The following is a 23,901-nucleotide window of genomic DNA, read 5'->3' on the forward strand; positions in this document are numbered from 1 at the left end:
CTGGATATTCCTGTATATAGAGATATTTAGCATTGCTAGTTTTTTTTAGAATAAATCTGCAATTTGTTAGCCAAGCCTTGTCCGTTATAAACCAAACCATAACTCTGTAGGTTGTGTTCACAATTTGTAGTCCGGGTTCCAGCTTACTGGTGACATTGATAAAGCTGGTGATTGCAGCGAGCGTGTGTGGGTATGGTAGAGCACAGCAGCCGTTTGACCAGATCAGGTGGTGATTTCAGCTTTTGTTTTGCATGCGTGCAGCAGCTTGGGAAAGCTGGGTACAAATCAGCCTGCTCTCTAATCCCGCTATAGTGATCGATTGAGCCTCTGCAGTGACAAATTGGTAGCTGCGGGTGTGCTTGGATCAGTCGATCTGTGACACTAATATCCAGGGGCTCAGGGCTGAAACAAATCGTGCACACCAGGGGTGGTGTTGGGCAGGTGCATTATCACTAGAGATGAGCGAGCATGCTTGTATAAAGCAGTTACTCGAGCGAGCATCGCTCTTCTTGAGTAACTGCTTACTGGTCCAAACAGGCTCAGGGGGACGGCGGGTGTTAGCAGGGGGTAGAGAGAGAGAGAGAGAGAGAGATCTCTCACTCCCCCCCCCCCCTCTATCCCCTGCCGCCCCCAGCTCACTCCCGTCGCACCCCTGAGCCTGCTCGGACCAATAAGCAGTTACTCAAGAAGAGCGAGGCTCACTCGAGTAACTGCTTTATCCGGGCATGCTGGCGCCTCTCTAATTATAACACAATTCTGAACTTGAAAAACAATAGTTGCCCTAGACCATGTAGCAGAGCTGTGTATATAATGTGTACGGTGTAGCAGAGCTGTGTATATAATGTGTACGGTGTAGCAGAGCTGTGTATATAATGTGTACGGTGTAGTAGAGCTGTGTATATAATGTATGCTGTGTATATAATGTGTACGGTGTAGTAGCGCTGTGTATATAATGTGTACGGTGTAGCAGAGCTGTGTATATAATGTGTGCGGTGTAGTAGAGCTGTGTATATAATGTGTGCGGTGTAGTAGAGCTGTGTATATAATGTGTACGGTGTAGTAGCGCTGTGTATATAATGTGTACGGTGTAGCAGAGCTGTGTATATAATGTGTGCGGTGTAGTAGAGCTGTGTATATAATGTGTGCGGTGTAGTAGAGCTGTGTATATAATGTGTACGGTGTAGTAGAGCTGTGTATATAATGTGTACGGTGTAGTACAGCTGTGTATATAATGTGTATGGTGTAGCAGAGCTGTGTATATAATGTGTACGGTGTAGCAGAGCTGTGTATATAATGTGTACGTTGTAGCAGAGCTGTGTATATAATGTGTACGGTGTAGCAGAGCTGTGTATATAATGTATACGGTGTAGTAGAGCTGTGTATATAATGTGTACGGTGTAGTAGAGCGGTGTATATAATGTGTACGGTGTGGTAGAGCGGTGTATATAATGTGTACGGTGTAGTAGAGCTGTGTATATAATGTGTACGGTGTAGTAGAGCTGTGTATATAATGTGTACGGTGTAGGAGAGCTGTGTGTATAATGTGTACGGTGTAGGAGAGCTGTGTATATAATGTGTACGGTGTAGCGGAGCTGTGTATATAATGTGTACGGTGTAGCAGAGCTGTGTATATAATGTGTACGGTGTAGTAGAGCTGTGTATATAATGTGTACGGTGTAGTAGAGCCGTGTATATAATGTGTACGGTGTAGTAGAGCCGTGTATATAATGTGTACGGTGTAGTAGAGCCGTGTATATAATGTGTACGGTGTAGTAGAGCGGTGTATATAATGTGTACGGTGTAGTAGAGCCGTGTATATAATGTGTACGGTGTAGCAGAGCTGTGTATATAATGTGTACGGTGTAGTAGAGCTGTGTATATAATGTGTACGGTGTAGTAGAGCTGTGTATATAATGTGTACGGTGTAGCAGAGCTGTGTATATAATGTGTACGGAGTAGCAGAGCTGTGTATATAATGTATATGGTGTAGCAGAGCTGTGTGTGTAATGTGTAGTCCGGTAAGTTGTATACAGCAGGTCGCAGAGGGTTTTCCCCTCATGAAGGGTCACTTCTCTGTTAGTAACTCATAAAGCGCTCAGCAGAGTCCTGTGTTCACTGATCACCCTTAGGTCATGTGACCCATGACTCCTCCCACACAGGTGACTGATCACATGACGGTGACATCATCACAGGTCCTGGAAGCTGCTGTGGGCTCTGCAGGTGGAGGTCTGTGTGTCCCTCACGGTAGGTCATTATTAACCCTTCACTCCCTGTGTGAGATAAGTTCCCATAGGCACCACATGATTGCAGGGTGACCAATAGGGTGACAGATGGAGCCTCTCCCTCTTTTATCTGCCACGGTCCATAAAGCACAGCATCCAAAGTGTTAAATGACTGGGATCTGAGTTCTTGCTGATCTCGGCCATTAGTATGGGGGGTCATCTGTACAATACAGCTTCCAGCCAGAAGGGACGGTGCGGGAATAGTTACTGGGAGCGACCATTACTACTGGGAACAACATGGCGGCTTACAGGAGCTATATAGCTTCCCGGGGCCTACTATTAGAGCGCAGGGGGGAGTGGGACGTACTATTATGGTGCAGGGTGGAGCGGTACATACTATTATGGGGCAGGGTGGAGCGGTACATACTATTATGGGGCAGGGGGAGCGGTACATACTATTATGGTGCAGGGTGGAGCGGTACATATTATTATGGGGCACGGTGGACCGGTACATACTATTATGGGGCAGGGTGGAGGGGTACATACTATTATGGGGCAGGGTGGAGCGGTACATACTATTATGGGGCAGGGTGGAGCGGGACATACTATTATGGGGCAGGGTGGAGCGGGACATACTATTAAGGGGCAGGGTGGAGCGGGACATACTATTATGGGGCAGGGTGGAGCGGGACATACTATTATGGGGCAGGGTGGAGCGGGACATACTATTATGGGGCAGGGTGGAGCGGGACATACTATTATGGGGCAGGGTGGAGCGGGACATACTATTATGGGGCAGGGTGGAGCGGGACATACTATTATGGGGCAGGGTGGAGCGGGACATACTATTATGGGGCAGGGTGGAGCGGGACATACTATTATGGGGCAGGGTGGAGCGGGACATACTATTATGGGGCAGGGTGGAGCGGGACATACTATTATGGGGCAGGGTGGAGCGGGACATACTATTATGGGGCAGGGTGGAGCGGGACATACTATTATGGGGCAGGGTGGAGCGGGACATACTATTATGGCGCAGGGTGGAGCGGTACATACTATTATGGCGCAGGGTGGAGCGGTACATACTATTATGGGGCAGGGTGGAGGGGTACGTACTATTATGGGGCAGGGTGGAGCGGTACGTACTATTATGGGGCAGGGTGGAGCGGTACGTACTATTATGCGGCAGGGTGGAGCGGTACATACTATTATGGGGCAGGGTGGAGCGGTACATACTATTATGGGGCAGGGTGGAGCGGTACATACTATTATGGGGCAGGGTGGAGGGGTACATACTATTATGGGGCAGGGTGGAGGGGTACATACTATTATGGGGCAGGGTGGAGGGGTACATACTATTATGGGGCAGGGTGGAGCGGTACATACTATTATGCGGCAGGGTGGAGCGGTACATACTATTATGGGGCAGGGTGGAGCGGTACATACTATTATGGGGCAGGGTGGAGGGGTACATACTATTATGGGGCAGGGTGGAGGGGTACATACTATTATGGTGCAGAGTGGAGCGGTACATACTGTTATGGGGCAGGGTGGAGCGGTACATACTATTATGGGGCAGGGTGGAGCAGATAATACTATTATGGCGCAGGGTGGAGCGGCACATACTATTATGGCGCAGGGTGGAGCGGCACATACTATTATGGGGCAGGGTGGAGCGGCACATACTATTATGGGGCAGGCTGGAGCTGCACATACTATTATGGGGCAGGGTGGAGCGGTACATACTATTATGGGGCAGGGTGGAGCGGTACATACTATTATGGGGCAGGGTGGAGCGGTACATACTATTATTGGGCAGGGTGGAGCGGTGCATACTATTATGGCGCAGGATGGAGCGGTACTTACTATTATGGGGCAGGGTGGAGCGGTACTTACTATTATGGCGCAGGGTGGAGCGGTACATACTATTATGGGACAGAGTGGAGCCGTACATACTATTATGGGACAGAGTGGAAGGGAACATACTATTATGGGACAGGGTGGAGGGGAACATACTATTATGGGGCAGGGTGGAGCCGTACATACTATTATGGCGCAGGGTGGAGCCGTACATACTATTATGGGACAGGGTGGAGGGGAACATACTATTATGGCGCAGGGTGGAGCCGTACATACTATTATGGGACAGAGTGGAGCCGTACATACTATTATGGGGCAGGATGGAGCGGTACTTACTATTATGGCGCAGGGTGGAGCGGTACATACTATTATGGGGCTGGGTGGAGCGGTACATACTATTATGGGGCAGGGTGGAGCCGTACGTACTATTATGGGGCTGGGTGGAGCGGTACGTACTATTATGGGGCTGGGTGGAGCGGTACGTACTATTATGGGGCAGGGTGGATGGGTACGTACTATTATGGGGCAGGGTGGAGGGGTACGTACTATTATGGGGCAGGGTGGAGGGGTACGTACTATTATGGGGCAGGGTGGAGGGGTACATACTGTTATGGGGCAGGATGGAGGGGTACGTACTATTATGGGGCAGGGTGGAGGGGTACGTACTATTATGGGGCAGGGTGGAGCGGTACGTACTGTTATGGGGCAGGGTGGAGCGGTACATACTATTATGGGGCAGGGTGGAGCGGTACATACTATTATGGGGCAGGGTGGAGCGGTACATACTATTATGGGGCAGGGTGGAGCGGTACATACTATTATGGGGCAGGGTGGAGCGGTACATACTATTATGGGGCAGGGTGGAGCCGTACATACTATTATGGGGCAGGGTGGAGCGGTACATACTATTATGGGGCAGGGTGGAGCCGTACATACTATTATGGGGCAGGGTGGAGCCGTACATACTATTATGGGGCAGGGTGGAGCCGTACATACTATTATGGGGCAGGGTGGAGCCGTACATACTATTATGGGGCAGGGTGGAGCGGTACATACTATTATGGGGCAGGGTGGAGGGGTACATACTATTATGGGGCAGGGTGGAGGGGTACATACTATTATGGGGCAGGGTGGAGGGGTACATACTATTATGGGGCAGGGTGGAGGGGCACATACTGTTATGGGGCAGGATGGCTAACGTCTCAGTTTTCCCTTATCTTGAGGTCTTGATTTCCCATTCTCACATTGGCTCTTCTGCTTCTTTTTCAGGTTTTTTCAATATATGAACATCTTTAGATATCTTCTATAAAAAAGAATTTTCCTGATTCACTCATCAGGGATGAAAGAAGACACAAACATGATGGCCGAGAGTGTATTAATTCTCACCCGGGAAATAATCTTCCAGTTTACTGGAGAGGTGAGAGATTCTGCAATATCACATTACTTCATTCTTATCTATGGTAATAACAGATGATGTCACTGGAGAGGTGAGAGATTCTGATGATGTCACATTACATCATTCTTATCTATGGTAATAACAGATGATGTAACTCTAGAGGTGATGGACTCTGGAAATGTCTGCAGTGATATTTATTACTGTCTCCCCATAAACAGGATTACACAGTAGTGAAGAAGACCTCTAGTGATGACTGTCGGACCCCTGTGTATGATGGATGGGGGAGAACCCCGAGTCCAATCATGGGGCCCCCACCTCACCCCCTGATACATGAGGACATCAATGTACAGAAGATTCTAGAACTCACCAACAAAATGATTGAGCTGCTGACTGGAGAGGTGACGCTGCAGGGAATGCTGGGACATTATACAGTAACAGCACTGGAGGCTTCTGGGTAATGACTGTATATTGTGTTGTCAGGTTCCTATAAGGTGTCAGGATGTCGCTGTCTATTTCTCCATGGAGGAGTGGGAGTATTTAAAGGGACACAAGGATCTGTACAAGGAGGCCATGATGGAGACCCGCCAGCCGCTCCCATCACCAGGTAATAGACAGGACTAAATACACGGGGACTTTATTATCTATATGTAAAGAATGACTTCAGTGTCTGTCTGTGTTTCCTGCAGTTCCATCCAGTAAGAGAAGCCCACCAGAGAGATGTCCCTGTCCTCTTCTTCTACAGGACCATCAGGTAGATGGAGATGTCCCTCTGATTTGTAGGCTGTGAAGCTCTTGTCTTCAGTCTTATTAGATGTCACACGACTTCTCCAACCGTCTGCTGACTTTTAAAATATTTGTCTCACAGCTTTTGTATCAGGATGAAGATCTGACTAATATTGATGATACAGTAACAATTGTGACAGTCAAACAGGAGTTTCAAGAGGAGATTCCTACAGGTAATCGCCCAGGTGAGTAGTAACCACTAAATACCGTTGTCTAGCGTTGAAATAAACCATTGCTGTCGTGCACACGTCCCCACAAAGGGTTCAACGCCGCCGTGAAGCTTATGCAGCTTACATAATACAGCGACAAGCCACGATGTCACCGCAGCCACCATGTGAAGTTCGAAAAACACATGCAGCTCTAATGCAAAAGCAATGTAACAGAGTTGTGTGTGTGACATGCATGTAACAGAGCTGTGTGTGTGTGTGATATGTCATGCGAAAATGACATCTGACAGAAAAAAGAGAAAGGATCACATGATCTCAGGGTACCCATAGTACCTTGCAAACAGCTCTCCCAGCCAATCAGGAGGCAATATAGGGCTGAGGTCAGAGCCACTAGAAAAGGATCACCCAAATTGAATGAAAAGCTTGGTTGTTTGGAGAAACCGTGTCTTGATTCATTCAAATAACGTACCATAAAAGACAGGACTTCAGAAAGACCGTGTATCAAACCCACACGGGTTCTTGATCACCTTAATAGACACGCCATACACTTCCTTCTTAAATAAAAATTTACATAAATTAAAAACAATGAACACCTGATAGTTAACCCTTGGAGCGCTTCCTAACTATATCAATAGGAAAAAAAACCTTATAATAACATTAATGGGGGTTTAAAGCTTGTTATCATTCTAATGCAGAAATATGATATATAACACCATATGAAGAAGAATATATTTTACTATACTTATCAATACACATTTAATATTATGCACATAAATACAAACACATTTGTTTCTTCAGTTTAGTTTATGCTTATACTATTATCGATATTGACACTAAATATTTTAATTTATTTATATTAATTCAGTTCATATGGTTGGCATCAATTTAATACTACAGCGAGCCTAGATAGTATATTGTGAGCACTGCAGTCTGATTTCCTTATTTAATAGGCAACTACAGAAGTGAATGTGTGCTGAAGACAGTAGAATTACATGAACTAGTGTGGAATAATCAAATTATTAGAGATTAGCGAGCATGCTCGTCCGAACCGGGTAAGCTCTGCCTTGGTTGTAGCTCCCCTGCACTATATCTCCCTTGCATCTCACTAGCAGAGGCAGGTTACAGCCTACCAACACAGCACCATGTCCGACTCCAAAACCCAAGAGTCTGGACTGGGACCAGCCAGGGCAACGCTCTACGCTAGCTCTTTCTGTAATACAAAATTTGCATGCGGACAGGTTGAGCCATGTTGTGATCACTGTATTCTTCCAAGGCAGGCGCCCGTACAACCTAATACAGACTCCCCGCCCATCCAGCCCTCACTCTTGGCCGAACAAGAGTGGGCCCGCAGCTTCAAACTTTACCCTCACTTCCAGCGCTATTTTGGACAGGCTGGACTGAGTGTCTGTCCCTGCCCCAGATGTGTCCGGTGGAGATGACACTGTCAGGAGAGATCCCTCTCGCGCTAGGCCGCGGAAGCGTGTTAGACGATCTGGCTCACGGGACTCCTCCAGGTCTCCGACATCGCTGATCCGTGCAGATTTTCCTGGAGCTGCCTCTCTGCTCTCCTCCAGAGAGAACAGCTGCGCAGAGGAGGAACTATCAGAGCCCCCTTCGGACCCTGATATTGAGATTGAGCAGCTGCCTAGCCTCTCAGATATGGTAGACAGCCTGATAGTAGCAGTGAGGGACACCTTTCAGCTGCCTGAACAGCCACCCTCCACACCTACGCCATGCCTTTCCTTCCGGCCGCCTAGACTGTCCCCAAGGACTTTTCTGCCACTTGACGATTTTGAGGCGGTTTTGGCCAAAGAATGGAAGTTTGCGGACAGACGTTTTGTCAAACTGAAACGCCTGGATGTTTTGTATCCCTTTCCGGAGCAACTGGTTAAAAAATGGACATCACCGCCGCCCAGCGATCCACCGGTTTCTCGCTTGGTGAAACACACAACTCTCCCTATGCTGGATGCCTCATCCCTACGGGATACTGGCGATAGGAAGATAGACTCCCTAGAAAGATTATCCTTTGAGGCAGTGGCATCAGCACTTAGGCTGATGTTCGCCTCTACCTGGGTGAGCAGGGCCATCACTGATTGAGCATAACAGCTGCGCAGAGGCATTCTAGCGGGTGCATCAAAGAATGAACTGGTGGAGATCGCGCACCAGATAAGGCAGGCAGGAAGATTAATCTGCGAAGCTTCCTTGGATGCTGCTAGACTCATGGCTTGGGCTTCTGCTGCGTCGGTAGCCACACATCAAACCTTGTGGTTGAAGTCTTGGGACGCGGATGCATCGTCTAAGGGTTCTCTGACTAACATTCCCTTTGTAGGCCTGTGGCTCTTTGGAGCCAGGTTGGACAAGATTATTTCGGAAGCCATGGGGGAAAAGAGTTCGCACCTGCCGCAGAACCGCTGTAGACAACAGACGGCCCCGCGACTAACCAGTTTCCAATTTCGATCTTTTTGTCGGAATAGTCCCCGCAGATCGGAGAATAAGAGGAACACCCAGGAGCAGGACCAGAAGAGAAAACCGTCATTCAAGACTAGGCCGGCGTGGCGCACAAGGGCTCAGCCCGCCAAGACCACTCGCACTAAGTCGTCCGCATGAAGGCCAGCCCCCACCCACTGCGACCAGGGTGGGAGGACGACTTTCAGCAGGGTTTGCCTGGCACAGGGCTCTGACGCCTGGGTACGGGAAGTTATTTCAGAGGGCTACGTGATAGAGTTCACAAACCATCCACCCGACCATTTCTTCAGCTCCAGGATACCAAGATCATCAGAAAAAGCCACTGCACTTTTACAAGCAGTCCACAAGCTAGTGGCTCAAGGAGTTATAGTGCAAGTTCCTTCTTCGCAGCGGTTCACAGGTTTTTATTCAAACCTATTCGTTGTCCCGAAGAAGGACAGTTCCGTCAGGCCGTTCCTGGACCTAAAGAGGCTGAACCACTACGTGAAGGTGCGTCGACTTCGCATGGAATCAATACGGGCAGTAATCGCATCGATGGAACCGGGGAAGTTCTTGTCATCAATCGACATCAAGGATGCGTACCTTCACATCCCCATCCATCCGGCACACCAGAGATTCCTTCGGTTCCCGGTTCAAGCCGAACACTTTCAATTTACAGCTCTGCCATTCGGCCTGGCGACAGCACCTAGGCTTTTTACAAAGATTCTGGCAGCAGTGATGTCCCTCCTCCATTCCAGGGGAATAGTCGCAATTCCATATCTGGATGACATGATGGAGGCCCCGATGGGGCAGGCCAACATAGAGAGTCTTCACATTACGATGGACGCACTAACCAGGTTCGGCTGGATCATCAACCGACAGAAGTCATCGCTCCCACCATCGCAGAGCATGAAATTCATAGGGCTTTGCTTCAACATGGCCCAGAATGAGGCATTGCTTCCAGCAACAAAACAACTTCTTCTCCAGAAGCAGGTTCGCTCCTTGAGCACACATCGCTCAGTGACGATCCGCCACTGTATGAGGGTGCTGGGACTGATGGTATCGGCTTTCAAGGCAGTCCCATTCACTCAGTTCCACTCCCGACCTTCGATGGGCTATCTTGTCGAGACAGGGCACTGTAGAAACGGCACTCCCTACATTGGTGTCTGGACTCACCCCAGATCTATCGCAGCCGATCTTTTCTACCCCTCAAGTGGCAGATTCTTATCACAGATGCCTGCCTCTCCGGCTGGGAGGGTACCCTACAGAACCTGGTGGCCCAGGGAACCTGGACCAGTCAGGAAGTCTTACTGTCAATCAACGTACTGGAACTTCGGGCCATATTCCGGTCACTGCAACATTTCTCTCTCCATCTGATGGGTCACCCAGTCTGGGTCCAGACTGACAATGCGACGGCTGTTGCGCATGTAAATCATTAGGACGGAACCTGCAGCAGAAGGATCTTGGCTTGGGCCGAAGAACATGTTCCCGCACTGTCGGCAGTACATATCCCTGGGGTAGACAATTGGATAGCCAATTATCTTAGCAGAAAAATGGTCGATCCAGGCGAGTGGGAACTACACCCCTAAGTCTTTCAAGAGATTTGCAAGCGGTGGGGACAGCCCGATGTCGATCTAATGGCATCCAGATTCAACCGCAAGCTTCCGACCTTCGTGACCAGGTCGAAGGACCCCAGAGCACGAGCCGTGGACAACCTGGTGACTCCGTGGACAGAGTTCCAGTTTTCTTATGTGTTCCCACACTTCCCAATTATTCCCAGAATACTCAAGAGAATCAGGAGGAAAGGACTTCCGGTAATTCTCATAGCTCCGGACTAACCTCGACGGACGTGGTACGCAGAACTTGTCGACCTAGTGGAAGACGCACCATGGTGGCTTCCTCTGCGGGAGGACCTTCTCTTACAGGGACCCTCTTCCACCACAGTTTATCCACGCTACATTTGACGGCATGGCCATTGAAGCCGCGGTCTTGAGAGCTCGGGGATTTTCGGAACTTCTCAACAGGTGGGAGCTGAATATAGTCAATTTGCAATCTCTGAAATGAGTAGAGTGGTCTAGGTAAGTGTTATATGGCCCCCTTACTTCTGTCCTGACTCGCATATGGCAAAGACCATGCAAAACTGGACAAATGATGCAGCAGCTACAGAGAACCCAGGTGTCACCCGTTCTCGTTCAGCGCCGACGTCATTGCTGCTTTTGATAGGTGCGTCTTTCTGTGTACCAGTTGGACCATCATGGGGCACAGGGACTGTTGTAGGCAAGTTCTGCTGACTGTTCGCCATACGCCGTCCTGTTTTGTTGCTCCCATCTTTAGCCCGTTTTTGGTTTTCTTCCTTGCTGGCTTGTAACTGTAAAGTCCTTAGCATATCAATGTCCAAAGTTTTTATCACTGACTTCTGCAGTCAGTATTTTCTTCTTCTTTTTGTTCTCCACTTCGTCAGGTAGAAGTAGGGCCTTCATGAGACTCTGCACTGCTGCACCATTCTTTTTTTTTAAACTCGTTTTATTGAAAATTAAGTAGCATAAGAAACATACAGTCATAGACAGGTGCAGCACATAAATAGTACATAACCTTGTATAGTTAGATTGGTAGGGAGGTTCAGTCACCCTGATACATCAAAAATAACGATTTAATGCTTTCAAGTCAGATCAGATAAGCAGACCAAATCCCAGAGGCCACAGGTCCCGCTCCAGAACATGTATCCACTAGTGAGCACGTCTGAGCTCCAGAATAGATGAAGTCATTAATTGTGGTGAATATAACGTGAGGGGGGAATCACACCACAGACCCCACACTTTATCAAATTTCTCAGGACACTTCCGTCCCTTGTAGACTATATAATTATATGGCGCCACTGAATTGACTAGCTTCCTCCACATTGCAATCGTTTTTCTAGCAAGGAACAAAGATTCCCGCAGAAAAAATCTTTTTATGGTGTTGCCAGCTTTCTTCATCTAATATTCCAAATAGACAAATCTCTGTGCTCGGTGGAACAGGGACTTCCACAAGTTCAGACAGGAAACCTGTGACCTCCCCCCAGAAACTTTCAATAACAGGACACTCCCACATCATATGCCAAAAATCAGAATATTTGCAGGAACACCTAATGCAGTTTGTAGACTGTATTCTGCCCATTTTGTGCAATCTTGCTGGAGTGAGATAGCACTGATACACTATATACAGCTGGATCATTTTATTATTGGCTGCTGGGGATACATATAGAGGAGATTCCAAAAGCTCTTGGAACGTATCATCTGTAAGAGTCGGTATCAGTGTCCTCCATTTTACTAGGGCAGAGGGTATATCTTGAGAGGCTCGTATTGAGATAAGGTGGGAGTACAGTGCCGATATGAGTCCCTGAGGGCCCTGGGAGCAAAGGATGCCTATTAAGGGGTAATGAGAAATAGCAGGTCTGGGCGGTGGGAACTGCGCCTGCAAAGCGTGTCTGATCTGGAGAAATCTATAGAAATGGGAGCGGGGTAGCTCGTATTTGTTCTGTAATTGCTCAAATGAAGACAGGGTGTTCTGTGGATAGAGGTCTGCCAGGGTCCGGATGCCATATTGTTCCCAAACCTGGGCATCTTCCAATCGGAGCACTTCCGGAAGCCCAGGATTATACCAGAGGGGAGTGTTAGCTATTATGTCCATGAACCGGCTAATTGACTTGGCATGCCGCCAGACCTGAGAGGCTAACCTATTAACTGGTAACATTTTGCCTGTTAGAATAGAAGGAGATTCCAGCAAGGGCCACAATCTAGGGATTTTTAGGTAATGTGCTAGATGCGCCTCAGAGTTGGGGAGAGGGTCATCACTCAGCCAGCTCTCAAGTGAATTAGCTGACTGGCCACATAGTAGAGGAACAGATCTGGCAAGGCAGCACCCGCATCTTGCTTCGGCCTTTGAAGCGTCGAGATTCGTAATTTGGGGCAGGAGTTTCCCCATATAAAGGAAGACATCAAGGACTGCATGGATTTAAAGAAGCGGGTCGGGATATGTACCGACACATGCTGCATTATGTATAAGCACTTTGGTAATACTATTAGTTTGATAAGGTTAATGCGCCTCGCCACTGAAAGTGGCAAGGAGCCCCATATTTTAAACTTGGACCTGAATAGATCTATAAGGCCGTATACATTTAGCTCTAGAGACCTTCCCACATCATTGGTTATCTGTAACCCCAGGTATTTAAACTGATTGGAGATCTGGAGGCCGCAGAGTGAGTCGATATCTGCCAAACGGCTTCCCCCGGAAACAGGCATCAGGGCTGATTTAGTCCAGTTGATTTGAAGGCCTGAAAAGTCACCAAATATATTAATGAGATTTATTACGTGGGGGAGGGTTGACTCAGGGTCCGCCAAGAAAAGCAAGAGATCATCGGCGTATAAAGCCACCCGGTCTTCCCTGTCTCCTACTGCGACACCCCTGTATAGCTGGGTTTCTCGTAGCAACATAGCTAGCGCTTCAATGGCCAGAGCAAGTAGTATGGGGGATAGGGGACACCCCTGTCTAGTTCCTCTATGTAATTGGAAATAGGGAGAGCAGGACCCATTAATGGAAATAGCTGCTAGGGGGGATTTGTACAGAAGAGTGATCCAACGAATGAAGGTCTCACCGAAACCGAATCTCTGTAAAACCTGAAAAAGAAGCGGCCATTCAATTGAATCGAATGCCTTTGCAGCATCTAAGTAGGCCAAGGCCCAGTCCCCTCCTCCGGCTGCCCCCACCTGCGTCACCACCTGGGCCCTCCGTAAGTTGTCTCTGGTGGACTTCCCAGGCATAAACCGCGTTTGATCCGGGTGGATTAAGTCCAGTATTATGGTATTGAGACGATTAGCCAGCATTTTAGTCAGAAGTTTGTAATCAGTATTAAGTAGGGAAATCAGCCTGTAAGAACCACAGTCTAGGGGATCTTTATCCGGCTTTAGAATAAGTACTATTGTTGCTTTGTGGAAGGATGGAGGGAGATCTCCCTTCTCATAGGCTGCATTATATGTAGCAAGTAATGTAGGGAGCAGTATGTCTTGGTATTTGGCATACACCTCGATTGGGATGCCATCAGGGCCTGGCGATCTGCCACTGGACATGCCCGAAAGCGCTTCTGTTAATTCGGTCAGAGTAAAGGGCGCATCTATAAATGCTTGTTGGTCCTGTGTGAGTGTCGGGAATGTAGGTTTATTTAGAAAATCGTTCAGGGTGTCCTGAGAATGGTGGAATTTGGTATTGTACAACTCAGTGTAGAACTGTTGAAACCGCATCCATAAGAACGTCTCCTGAATCAGATTTGCCGCTGCACCATTCTTAATTGGCTGTCCTACTGAGGTAAGAAACTGTCTGGCCTTCCATATTGGGCCATAATCATGAGCTATGCCAAATGCATTCCGGGAATCGGTGTAAATGTTTGCCGTCTTACCTTCTGCCACTGTACTCACCTCAGTGAGGGCCTTCAGTTCCGCTTCTTGCACTAAGACATGCGGAGGAAGAGCTTCTGTTTTTAGGACATCTTGTTGTGAGACCTCTGTATATCCGGTTTGGAGTCATCAATCCTCACCCTGATACCATCTACAAAAGAAAACTCAAAATATGCATTAACAGTGGGTTCCAATAACTGGCTTTTTTTTTTTTTGCATCAATGCTAGACAATCATGCAATCTTTTTGCAAAAAATTTAAAAATAGCTGATTTGCAATACCTAGATCACCTATGCCTCCCCCTCCCCCATTTGAACCGGGATACTCGATTAAAAGAAGAGTAGCCGGGTTCAATGTAGTCAATATTGGAAAAAAATATTAGGGGGGCATGAAAAGAGCACAGTGTAGCTGGATCTGACAGACCAGAGATAAGTGCTTGGGTTGCACTTGCGTGAGTATGCTCTGGACGTCATGAGGGGTGAGGACCACTAGGGGGTAGTCCAATACCAACTCAGAAGGTTTGTCAACCATTGCCTGTACTGCTGCAACTGCACAAATACATGAGGGAGCTCCTCGAGCCACTGGATCCAGCCTCATGGAGTAGTATCCAAGTGGCCGTGGTTGTCCTCCGTGCTTTTGTGTCAATACTGTCGTCACATGGCCAGAAAGATCAGTAAAGAAAAGAATAAAGGGTAAAGTGTAGTTGGGAATACCCAAGGCTTCAGAGCTGCTTCAGGGGTGAGAGAAAAGAATGATTGAAAAACAGTCATAGAGTGGTTGCATAAGAGAAGAAACAGAGTGGATCCATGGGCGGCAGTATGAAACAAGGCCCAGAAAGGTGCAGAGTTTGGCAACGGATGTAGGTACGGGTATGGCCTGGACAGCAGCCTTTTGTTCCTCTGTTGATCCAGGAGAACAACCTTTCTTTCAGAACTGGAGTTTATCTTTGGAGGCCTTACAGCCATTTTCAGTGAAATTGTGGCCTATTGGCAGGCTTCCAAAATCATCAGCACACAGCACCTGTTGGCACCAGCCATGTGCCCACAACTAGTATCAGCAGCCATGTGCCCATTACTAGTATTAACAACCATGTGCCAAAGCCTAGCACTAGTAGCAGCAGCCATGTGCCCACCACTAGTAGCAGCAGCCATGTGTCTTATAGTAGAAGCAGCATCAGCAAGTCGGGGTTGTCCAACTACTCCAGTGGGCGTCTTATTGTGGAGCATATGGCCATTGTGACCTGGTTGGCTCTCGGTCAATTCAGGAGAAATTCATCTAGTAGTTCTCCTCCCCTGTCCCATCAGTTATCCATACTGGCATCTATTGCCAACAAACAACACTATGTGTCCAGTTATCTAGTTGTCATCGGCTGAACTCACAGCTGCCCAAGCTGTTGCATCCCATAGCTCCTGGGCTGAATATACGCTTCTGTGCTATGTTCTAATATATATTTAAACGTTAGACATCTTATAATTGTTCCTTAGACACTGCTGACTGTTGTAATACATATATATTTCATGAATCTTGTATATTATATGTAATGACATCTCTGTATTTTAGCTTGTGATTGGACATTTGATGATACTATAAGATCTTTGAGACTAGCTGATATACCCGGCTTTACCCAAGTTAATTTGGTACAGGGGTTCACCTGTTGTTCGCACTGAAAATTTTATGAAGTTATGGTTACTTCAGAGGAACCGAGGATAAAAATGTGTATACACATAGAGGATAGTTAGTTTCTCCTCAGACTGCATGTACTGATGTCCCTCTGCAGAATGTGCCGCCCTTCCCACTCTCCTCACTTTGTAGCCTTAACGGTAACATCCTTTTTATTCAGATTTACCCTCAGACTGGAGGTTGCAGCCCCTTCTTAGCCTTAAAGGCATGCTCCATCCTTACAGTACATGGCCACTTCCTTATCTTATTTACAGTCTTTCAGTATATGCGCACAGAGAGGTCAGTTAGATTCTCCTCAGTATAGACACATATTGGTGATGTATATTCTCCTTAGTATACAAATAATTTCTCTAGGCTTTATGGTTTCTGAGAAAAGAACCATCTCATGTATTGTGGATTTTCAGTTTTTCTCACACAGAATATAATTTTGATGTTGCGACCCTTCTCCATTTTAGGACATGAAGAATGGTCATGGCAAATATCACAATTGTGCGGTACAGATGTGTGCTATTAGTTACATTACATAGGTGGTCACTTACTTTCCGCATAGAATTGAATAATTAAGTTGTGACCCCCTTTACTTTTCCTATTTATTTTTTTGTTAAATCAATTTTTATTAGATTTTTTTAAACATACAAGGTATGGAAATGCATCATCACAAATGGGATGAAGATAATACAGCAGTCTTTTTACCCCAGTAACCCTGGCTCTGAGATGACTGCGTTCAATAAAGACAATAACGAGAGGTCAGGGAACTGGAGAATAATGCGCGCCCACTGCCCGAGTGGTCCCTATGGGTCCCCGGGAACCGGAGGACCACATGAACCTGTTTTACAACACTTAGCAGGAAAAGGGGGCGGGAAGGCGGGGAAGGGGAGAAGAGGGTGGGGGGGTTTGTGGTAACTGCACCTACTATTGGGAGATAACGTCTAGGAGCCTCAACTCACGCCGGGGATGCCACGTTATAATGAATTTGTCATGTGTGTTGTTCTGCCAGCTCGCCAGTTCTTCAAGATTGTAGATCCAATCTACCTTCTCTTTCCAGTGTGAAAGTTGGGTGGATGCTTCAGCCTTCCAAGACAGCGGGATCAAGGCTTTGGCCGCATCTATCAGATGGGCCACCAGTCTGTCTCTCCGCGGATGAAACGCCTGGGAGGGTCTCCACAAGAAGACCATCTCCGGCGTTAGGACAAAGTTTTGTTTAATTTTGCACAACACCTCGCTCACTCCCCTCCAGAAGGTCTCAAGTCCCTTGCAGGACCACCATATATGCAGGTAGGACCCCACTTCGGCGTCACACCTCCAACATCTGCTATGTGGCGCCAACTTGTATGCAGCCAACCACTGTGGTGTTTTGTACCAGCGTACGAGTAATTTATAATGGGATTCTTGGGCAAGGATACATGGAGAAAGGCCGCAGGAGGTGGACAAAATTAGTTTGATGTCTGATGGCGACAACAAAATGCCCAGTTCCCTTTCCCATGAGGTAAGAAATGCTGGTTTGATTGTAGTGTGCGGGACGATAAAATGGCAGCGGAGCTGCGAGATTCTTCTTGCCCTGGGGTTGGGATCAATTAAGGCGCGTTCAAATGAGGTTTTGGGCCTGGTAGATGTATAGGTCTCAAGAAAGTCCTCCATAACCTTTGTTACCGTGGCTTTCACCAAAAAGGAGGGGGACCAATCCGACTGAAATGTTTGTAGAATATCTACGGCCGGCAGGTGAGCCAGCGCCTGAAGGTCCCCTACCGTAAGGTGGTTAAATTTTTTTCCAGACCGAGGTGGTGGTGGGATCCTCTGGTAACTTCAGGTAATTGTGTATTAAATTTAGTGGGGCCACCAGAGAGGGCTCTGGTGTCAGCGTCTCCTTCAGTTTATTCCACACTTCACACCGGCCTTTCAGAAGAGGAGAGAACCCCTTTGCAAGGTATCTTTTCCTCTCTGGAAACCATAGGTCCCTCTGAGAACCACTGTAGGTGTGGGCCAATGCCAGGTTAGGGAGAATCTTGTCTCCTGCCGGGCACGTCAGGTCCATCCAGTAATTCAACCGGGCTGCACGATAATAGTCCAAAATATTTGGGAGACTTATCCCCCCCCTCCGATCTCCTTTTGATCATTAGGCTATATGCTAATCTGGGTCTTCTTTGCCTCCATACGTAGGCAGCAAAGACCGTGCGAATCGTTTTAAAAAAGCTGGGAGGCAAATAGATCGGTAACATTCTAATCTTGTAAAGGATAATCGGAAGGATATAGGATTTAAGGATATTACGTCTACCAAACCAAGATATGCAGGGTAGATCATAGTCTTTTACAAGCTTTCTAACTTGGTCTAGCAGTGGGACGAAATTGGTTGCATAGATATCCTCTATTTTTTGTGGGATTTTGACTCCCAAATAGTCCATGACTGTCTCCGACCACACGAACGGTGAGGAGCTAGCTAGGTTTTTGCCGTCTGTGTATGGGACCGAGACATTCAGGACCGTAGACTTGTCGAAGTTAATTTTAAAATTTGATAATTCACCATAGGCATTCAGCGTTTCGACCAGTCTGCGGAGACCCCCCTCGGGATTAGTGATAATAAAGACGATGTCGTCCGCAAAAGCCGCGGAGGACAAATGGGAGTTTCCAACAGTTAGACCTTCTATACTTGGATCCTGTCTGATCTGTACTAAGGGGGGCTCCAGAGCCAAGATGAATAGAGAGGGCGACAGTGGGCACCCTTGACGCGTGCCATTGTTAATTTCGAAGGGGGGGGACAGAGTGTTGTTAACCTTAATTCTGGCATGTGGAGCGGCGTACAGAGAAAAGATAGCTGCCACAAAACTGACTGGGATGTTGTAATTTAGTAGAGTAGTTTTCATATACTGCCAATTGACCCGGTCAAAGGCTTTCTCAGCGTCGGTTCCAACAAATACCAGGGGAATATTCTGTGACTGCGCATATCGGGATGCATGTAGGAGTCTCCTACAGTTGTCCTTGCCCTCCCTTCTTTTACTTTTCCTATTTATGACCTAAAGAATGGTCGTGTTAAATTTGGAAGTTTGTATGAAATCGGGAAGTTAGAGAATTAAGTTAGATACATAACATATGGGGCCACTTACTTTTGCACTTAAAATTTAATAATAAAGTTGTGACCCCTTTACTTTTCCTATTTAGTACCTAAAGAATGCTCCTGCCAAATTTTACATTTTTACGACATCGGGAAGTTAGAGAATTGGTGGCAAGTGAGTCAGTGAGGGCTTTTGCATATTTATAATGCCCTTACCATTGTGGCCAGTGATTGGATGTAGTGATCATGGGAAGGTCTGACATCCTAAAACATGGAGGAACTGTCCTGACAAGATATTCATCTCATGTTCCAATTCATGCAAATAAAGAGAAGAGAAAATCTGCACTTTATTATCTCCCCAACTGTTTCTCCTCCGTACCTCCTGTAATTTTATATTGTTATGTTAGCTTTTTCTGGTTTTAATATTGGTTCATATTTCTTTTCAGGTGTATACACCTTTGGATCAAGGCTGGAGAGGGACAGGAACAAGATGACAAGGAGAATGATAAATCTAACCCTAGAGATACTCTTCCAGCTTACTGGAGAGGTGAGAAATTCTGATGATATCACATTACATCATTCTTATCTATAGTAATAACGGATGATGTCACTTGAGAGGTGATGGACTCTGGAAATTATTGTAATGATATTTATTATTGTCTCCCTATGTACAGGATTACACAGTAGTGAAAAAGACCTCTAGTGATGGCTGTCGGACCCCTCTTGGTGATGGATCGGGGAGAACCATAAACCCGATCACTGGGCCCCCACCTCACCCCCTGATACATGAGGACATCAATGTACAGAAGATTCTAGAACTCACCAACAAGATGATTGAGCTGCTGACTGGAGAGGTGATGCTGCAGGGAATGCTGGGACATTATACAGTAACAGCACTGGAGGCTTCTGGGTAATGACTGTATATTGTGTTGTCAGGTTCCTATAAGGTGTCAGGATGTCACTGTCTATTTTTCCATGGAGGAGTGGGAGTATTTAGAAGGACACAAGGATCTGTACAAGGAGGCCATGATGGAGACCCGCCAGCCGCTCCCATCACCAGGTAATAGACAGGACTAAATACACTTGGACTTTATTATCTGTATGTAAAGAATGACTTCAGTGTCTGTCTGTGTTTCTTGCAGTTCCACCCAGTAAGAGAATCCCACCAGAGAGATGTCCCCGTCCTCTTCTTCCACAGGACCATCAGGTAGATGTCCCTCTGATCTGAAGAAGGCTGTGAAGCTCTTGTCTTTAGTCTTTATAACACTTTGTATAAGAAAAATAAAATAATCCCGCCCCTAGAAGTTGTTTTGCTGCAAAACTCAGCATGCAGTTACATCTCAGACATATATACAAATGATCAGAGTTGTGTCATGATGATTAGATTATTAGTCTTGCCACTTGAGGCCCTAACAATGGTTCCACCGTTGCCTTATAAGAGGCTCTCAGAGGCTCCTTGTGTGTAGTAACTTCTTTCTCCACTTTTGTAGAGCTTGTTGACCACTAGACACCTCTATGATGGAATCAAAGAGATTTCACCCAGTTTACAGAGTTGTGGTGCATTATTGGAATGCCATAAGCTGGATGGTCATATAAACAAATTTCCCGCCACCTGGTCCATTCTGAAAAAAATGTTAGAACGTGCGGGTACCAAGGAATGTGTAAAGATGCAAACAGGTGACCGCTCTCAGGACGCCCTCAGCAGACCAGAAATAAGAGAGAATCTTCTGATCATTCACCAAACATAAGTAGCTTCTACTGTTTTGTTGACTGCAATCTAGAGACAGTTGGCCCGTGTCTATCAGAACCATTTCCAGGCACTCAGCTGAAGAACATTTGGTATCAAGGCACCCATTGGGTACATCTCCTTTGACCTCCACCGTAGTCTGCCCGGTCACCAGATTAATTGCCAATTAAAGGTGCATAGGACCATCTGGATTTCCAACTTCGACAGCCTATGAGTTTATACGATCTACAGATTCAGAGCAAATGCGCTGCGATATGCTGGTTGATACAACACAGAACCTGTATGCCTCGATGCCCACCTGCATCACATCTTGTGTCAAAGCTAGAGGCAGCCAAACGGGGTCTTAGAGCCTCCATTCCTTCCTGTATCACATTTTGTATTCAAGCTAGAGGCACTACAACAGGGTACTAGAAGCCTGCCTTTAAGGGTGAAGTTTTCTGCAATAAGTATTCCTTCGCTCTGATATTGTAATCACTTAATTATATCAACATTACAATCACACAGAGAAAGTCTCATTCTCATTGAGCCGCCGTCTAATATATATATCCGGCTTCTAGACCTGCAGATATGTTGCTCAGATAACTACTCCTGTCAGGTCATTTTAGGTCCTCCTGATGATTAATGATCTTTTCTTATCATGTAAAACCTTCCACACGACTTCTCCAACCGTCTGCTGACTTTTACTATATTTGTTTCACAGCTTTTATATCGGGATGAAGATCTGACCAATATTAATACTACAAAGAAAAATGTGAGGGGCAATCAGCGGTGTAAAGAGGAGATTCCTACAGGTAACCGCCCAGGTGAGTAGTAACCACTAAATACAGCAGAGAGGAGTCACAGATTCTCCTCGGTCAGTAGCTGCAGATATGTTATTCTGTGGTCTGTGGGATTATTGGGGATGACAGATCCTGCAGTCCGGGCCCCATCCTCTCAGCTGGTTCATCCTGTAAGCCTGTAAGTGAAAGTAGATATATTAGACTGCAGGCCCACAGTCATCAGGTCAGTATGACTACTGGTCTGTAGTAACTTGACCATTTTGGCTGACCATCGTGTTAAAAATTATATACAAACTAGATGAAATACCCGGCTTCACCCGAGTTAATTTCATACAGGTGTTTACATGTAGTTTGCACAAAAAATTTTATCAAGATGTGATTACTTCAAAGGAACCGAGAAATAAAATAGGTATTCACATAGAGGAGCGTTAAATTCTTCTCAGGCTGCATGTACTGATGTCCCTCTGCAGAATGTGCCAGCCCTTCCATTCTCCTCACTTAGGACCTAAAGAATGCTCGGGTAAAATTAACGCTTGTACGACAGCAGGAACTTACATTACATAAGGGTGCACTTACTTTTGCAATTGTAATTGAGTTGTGACCCTTTTACTTTAGTTGTTTGTATGACACCAGGAAGTTAGAAAATTAAATTAGTTATATTACATAGGGCTCTCAAAACTTTTGCACTTAGCAGTGAATAACCAATTTATGAACCCTTTACTTTTCCTATTTAGGACCTAAACTTTTGTGCCAAGTTTTATGTTTCTACGACACCGGGAAGTTAGAGAATTAGTGGCCAGTCAATGAGGGCTTTCACATATATATAACCGTTCATGATGGCTGATATAAGACTGTCTGCCAAAAGTCATCTGTCTGGTTGGATTTTGCAGGTAGCAGAATGGCTCGGTCTAGCACCCTTTCCAGACCATTTTGATACTGCACTCCCACAGTATATTATATAAATATATTAGTAATATGTCCTCACCAACATGGTGATTCTGCGGTTCAAAGGAGTTGTGGTCATCCCAAAGCTTTATGACATCTTCATGAAACCACCCTTGAGGAATCTGTAGATTCTATGGATCACCATGGAGAAACTCATTTTGATTGTCAGCAAATGAAAGTCCTGCCTCGTTCCTTCCTAGTGCAATCTGTTTTGTTGAGGCTGTTCCACATGTCATCAGTTTGTGTCCTTCTCCTAGTGGACAAGAGACATGCTCTTCAGTCCAGAGTTCATTCCTTGAGGCTGGATCCTTGTCATCTGCTTTGCTTTTGTATGAGGATCCTGGCCAATATAGTGGGCACAATGGAAGTGGTTCCCTTTGCCCAATTCCATGCCAGGTCCTATCAGAGGGTCATTCAATACAGTTAGGACTGGTCTCTCTTGTCTTTTGACTTCCACAATCACCTCCCTGCTCAGGTGTGGTGATCTCTGTTGTGGTGGCTCTACTCTCCTCTGGATTCTCCAGGGATGCTCCTTCCTCCCAGCCTGCTGACTCATCCTAACAACAGATACTAATCGTTTGAGCACGGGGTAGTGTTTCTTCATCTTATGGTTAGGGGTCACTGGACACCTCCATAAGTCGTCCGTCTATCAACATTCTGGAACAATCTTTCTGCTGCTGTTGACAAGTAGCCATTATGGGGCATCCATTTCACATCCAGACAGAAGATGGCATGGCTGTGACATGCATAAATCATCAGTCAGACCATAAAAGTGGCAGCGTGGGTCCTCTATTTTTTTCTAATGGAATTTTTGTGTAGCCAAAAGATAGTTCCCAATATAAACACAGACAACTGGCATCGCAGGTGCCGAATTCAATAATGTGGTACATTGCATAGATACCGGGACAGAGTAATCCTCACCCATGTATATACGTGCATTCCTTTTGGACACATAATGCTTGGCTAAAACGTTATATTTTATCTTTAACTCCCTTTAAGAGTTGCGTCAGGTGGTTGGGGGGAGGGGGTGGTATAGGGGTTCTTGTTCACTTTTTCTCTCCCCCCTTTTTATTTATTTTTTCTGTTATATCTAGTTTATTTGGAGTTTTTTTTCTGTGATTCTGTTGGTTAGCAATAGCTGATAAAGATTCAGTTCTACTTTTGTTTATGGGCATAATTTTGAGGACCAGAAGTGGAAGACTTGTAGTTTTCTCCACCATTCTTGGGGTGGTGGATTATGATGGTTGTTAAAGGTAGCCATCGACCTCAATTTACCGTGGATCAAGAAGTCGTATAAGGATGTCAGGTTGTTTGCTTTCCACCACGTAAGTTGGGTCTCTACTAACCCGGGTGGGAAGTCAGGATTGTGGAATAAGGGAGTCAATGGAGATAAAGTTAAATTC

The 23,901-nt window shown here is 46.4% G+C and overlaps 1 pseudogene; it reads left to right on the plus strand.

Annotated features, from left to right (window-relative positions):
• The first annotated feature begins 2,215 nt into the window (after positions 1 to 2,215).
• Positions 2,216 to 23,901, plus strand: part of LOC136628741 (zinc finger protein 850-like) — a 79,587-nt pseudogene continuing 57,901 nt past the window's right edge.

The sequence above is a fragment of the Eleutherodactylus coqui genome, chromosome 5 (assembly GCF_035609145.1).
Source record: "Eleutherodactylus coqui strain aEleCoq1 chromosome 5, aEleCoq1.hap1, whole genome shotgun sequence".
NCBI lineage: Eukaryota > Metazoa > Chordata > Amphibia > Anura > Eleutherodactylidae > Eleutherodactylus > Eleutherodactylus coqui.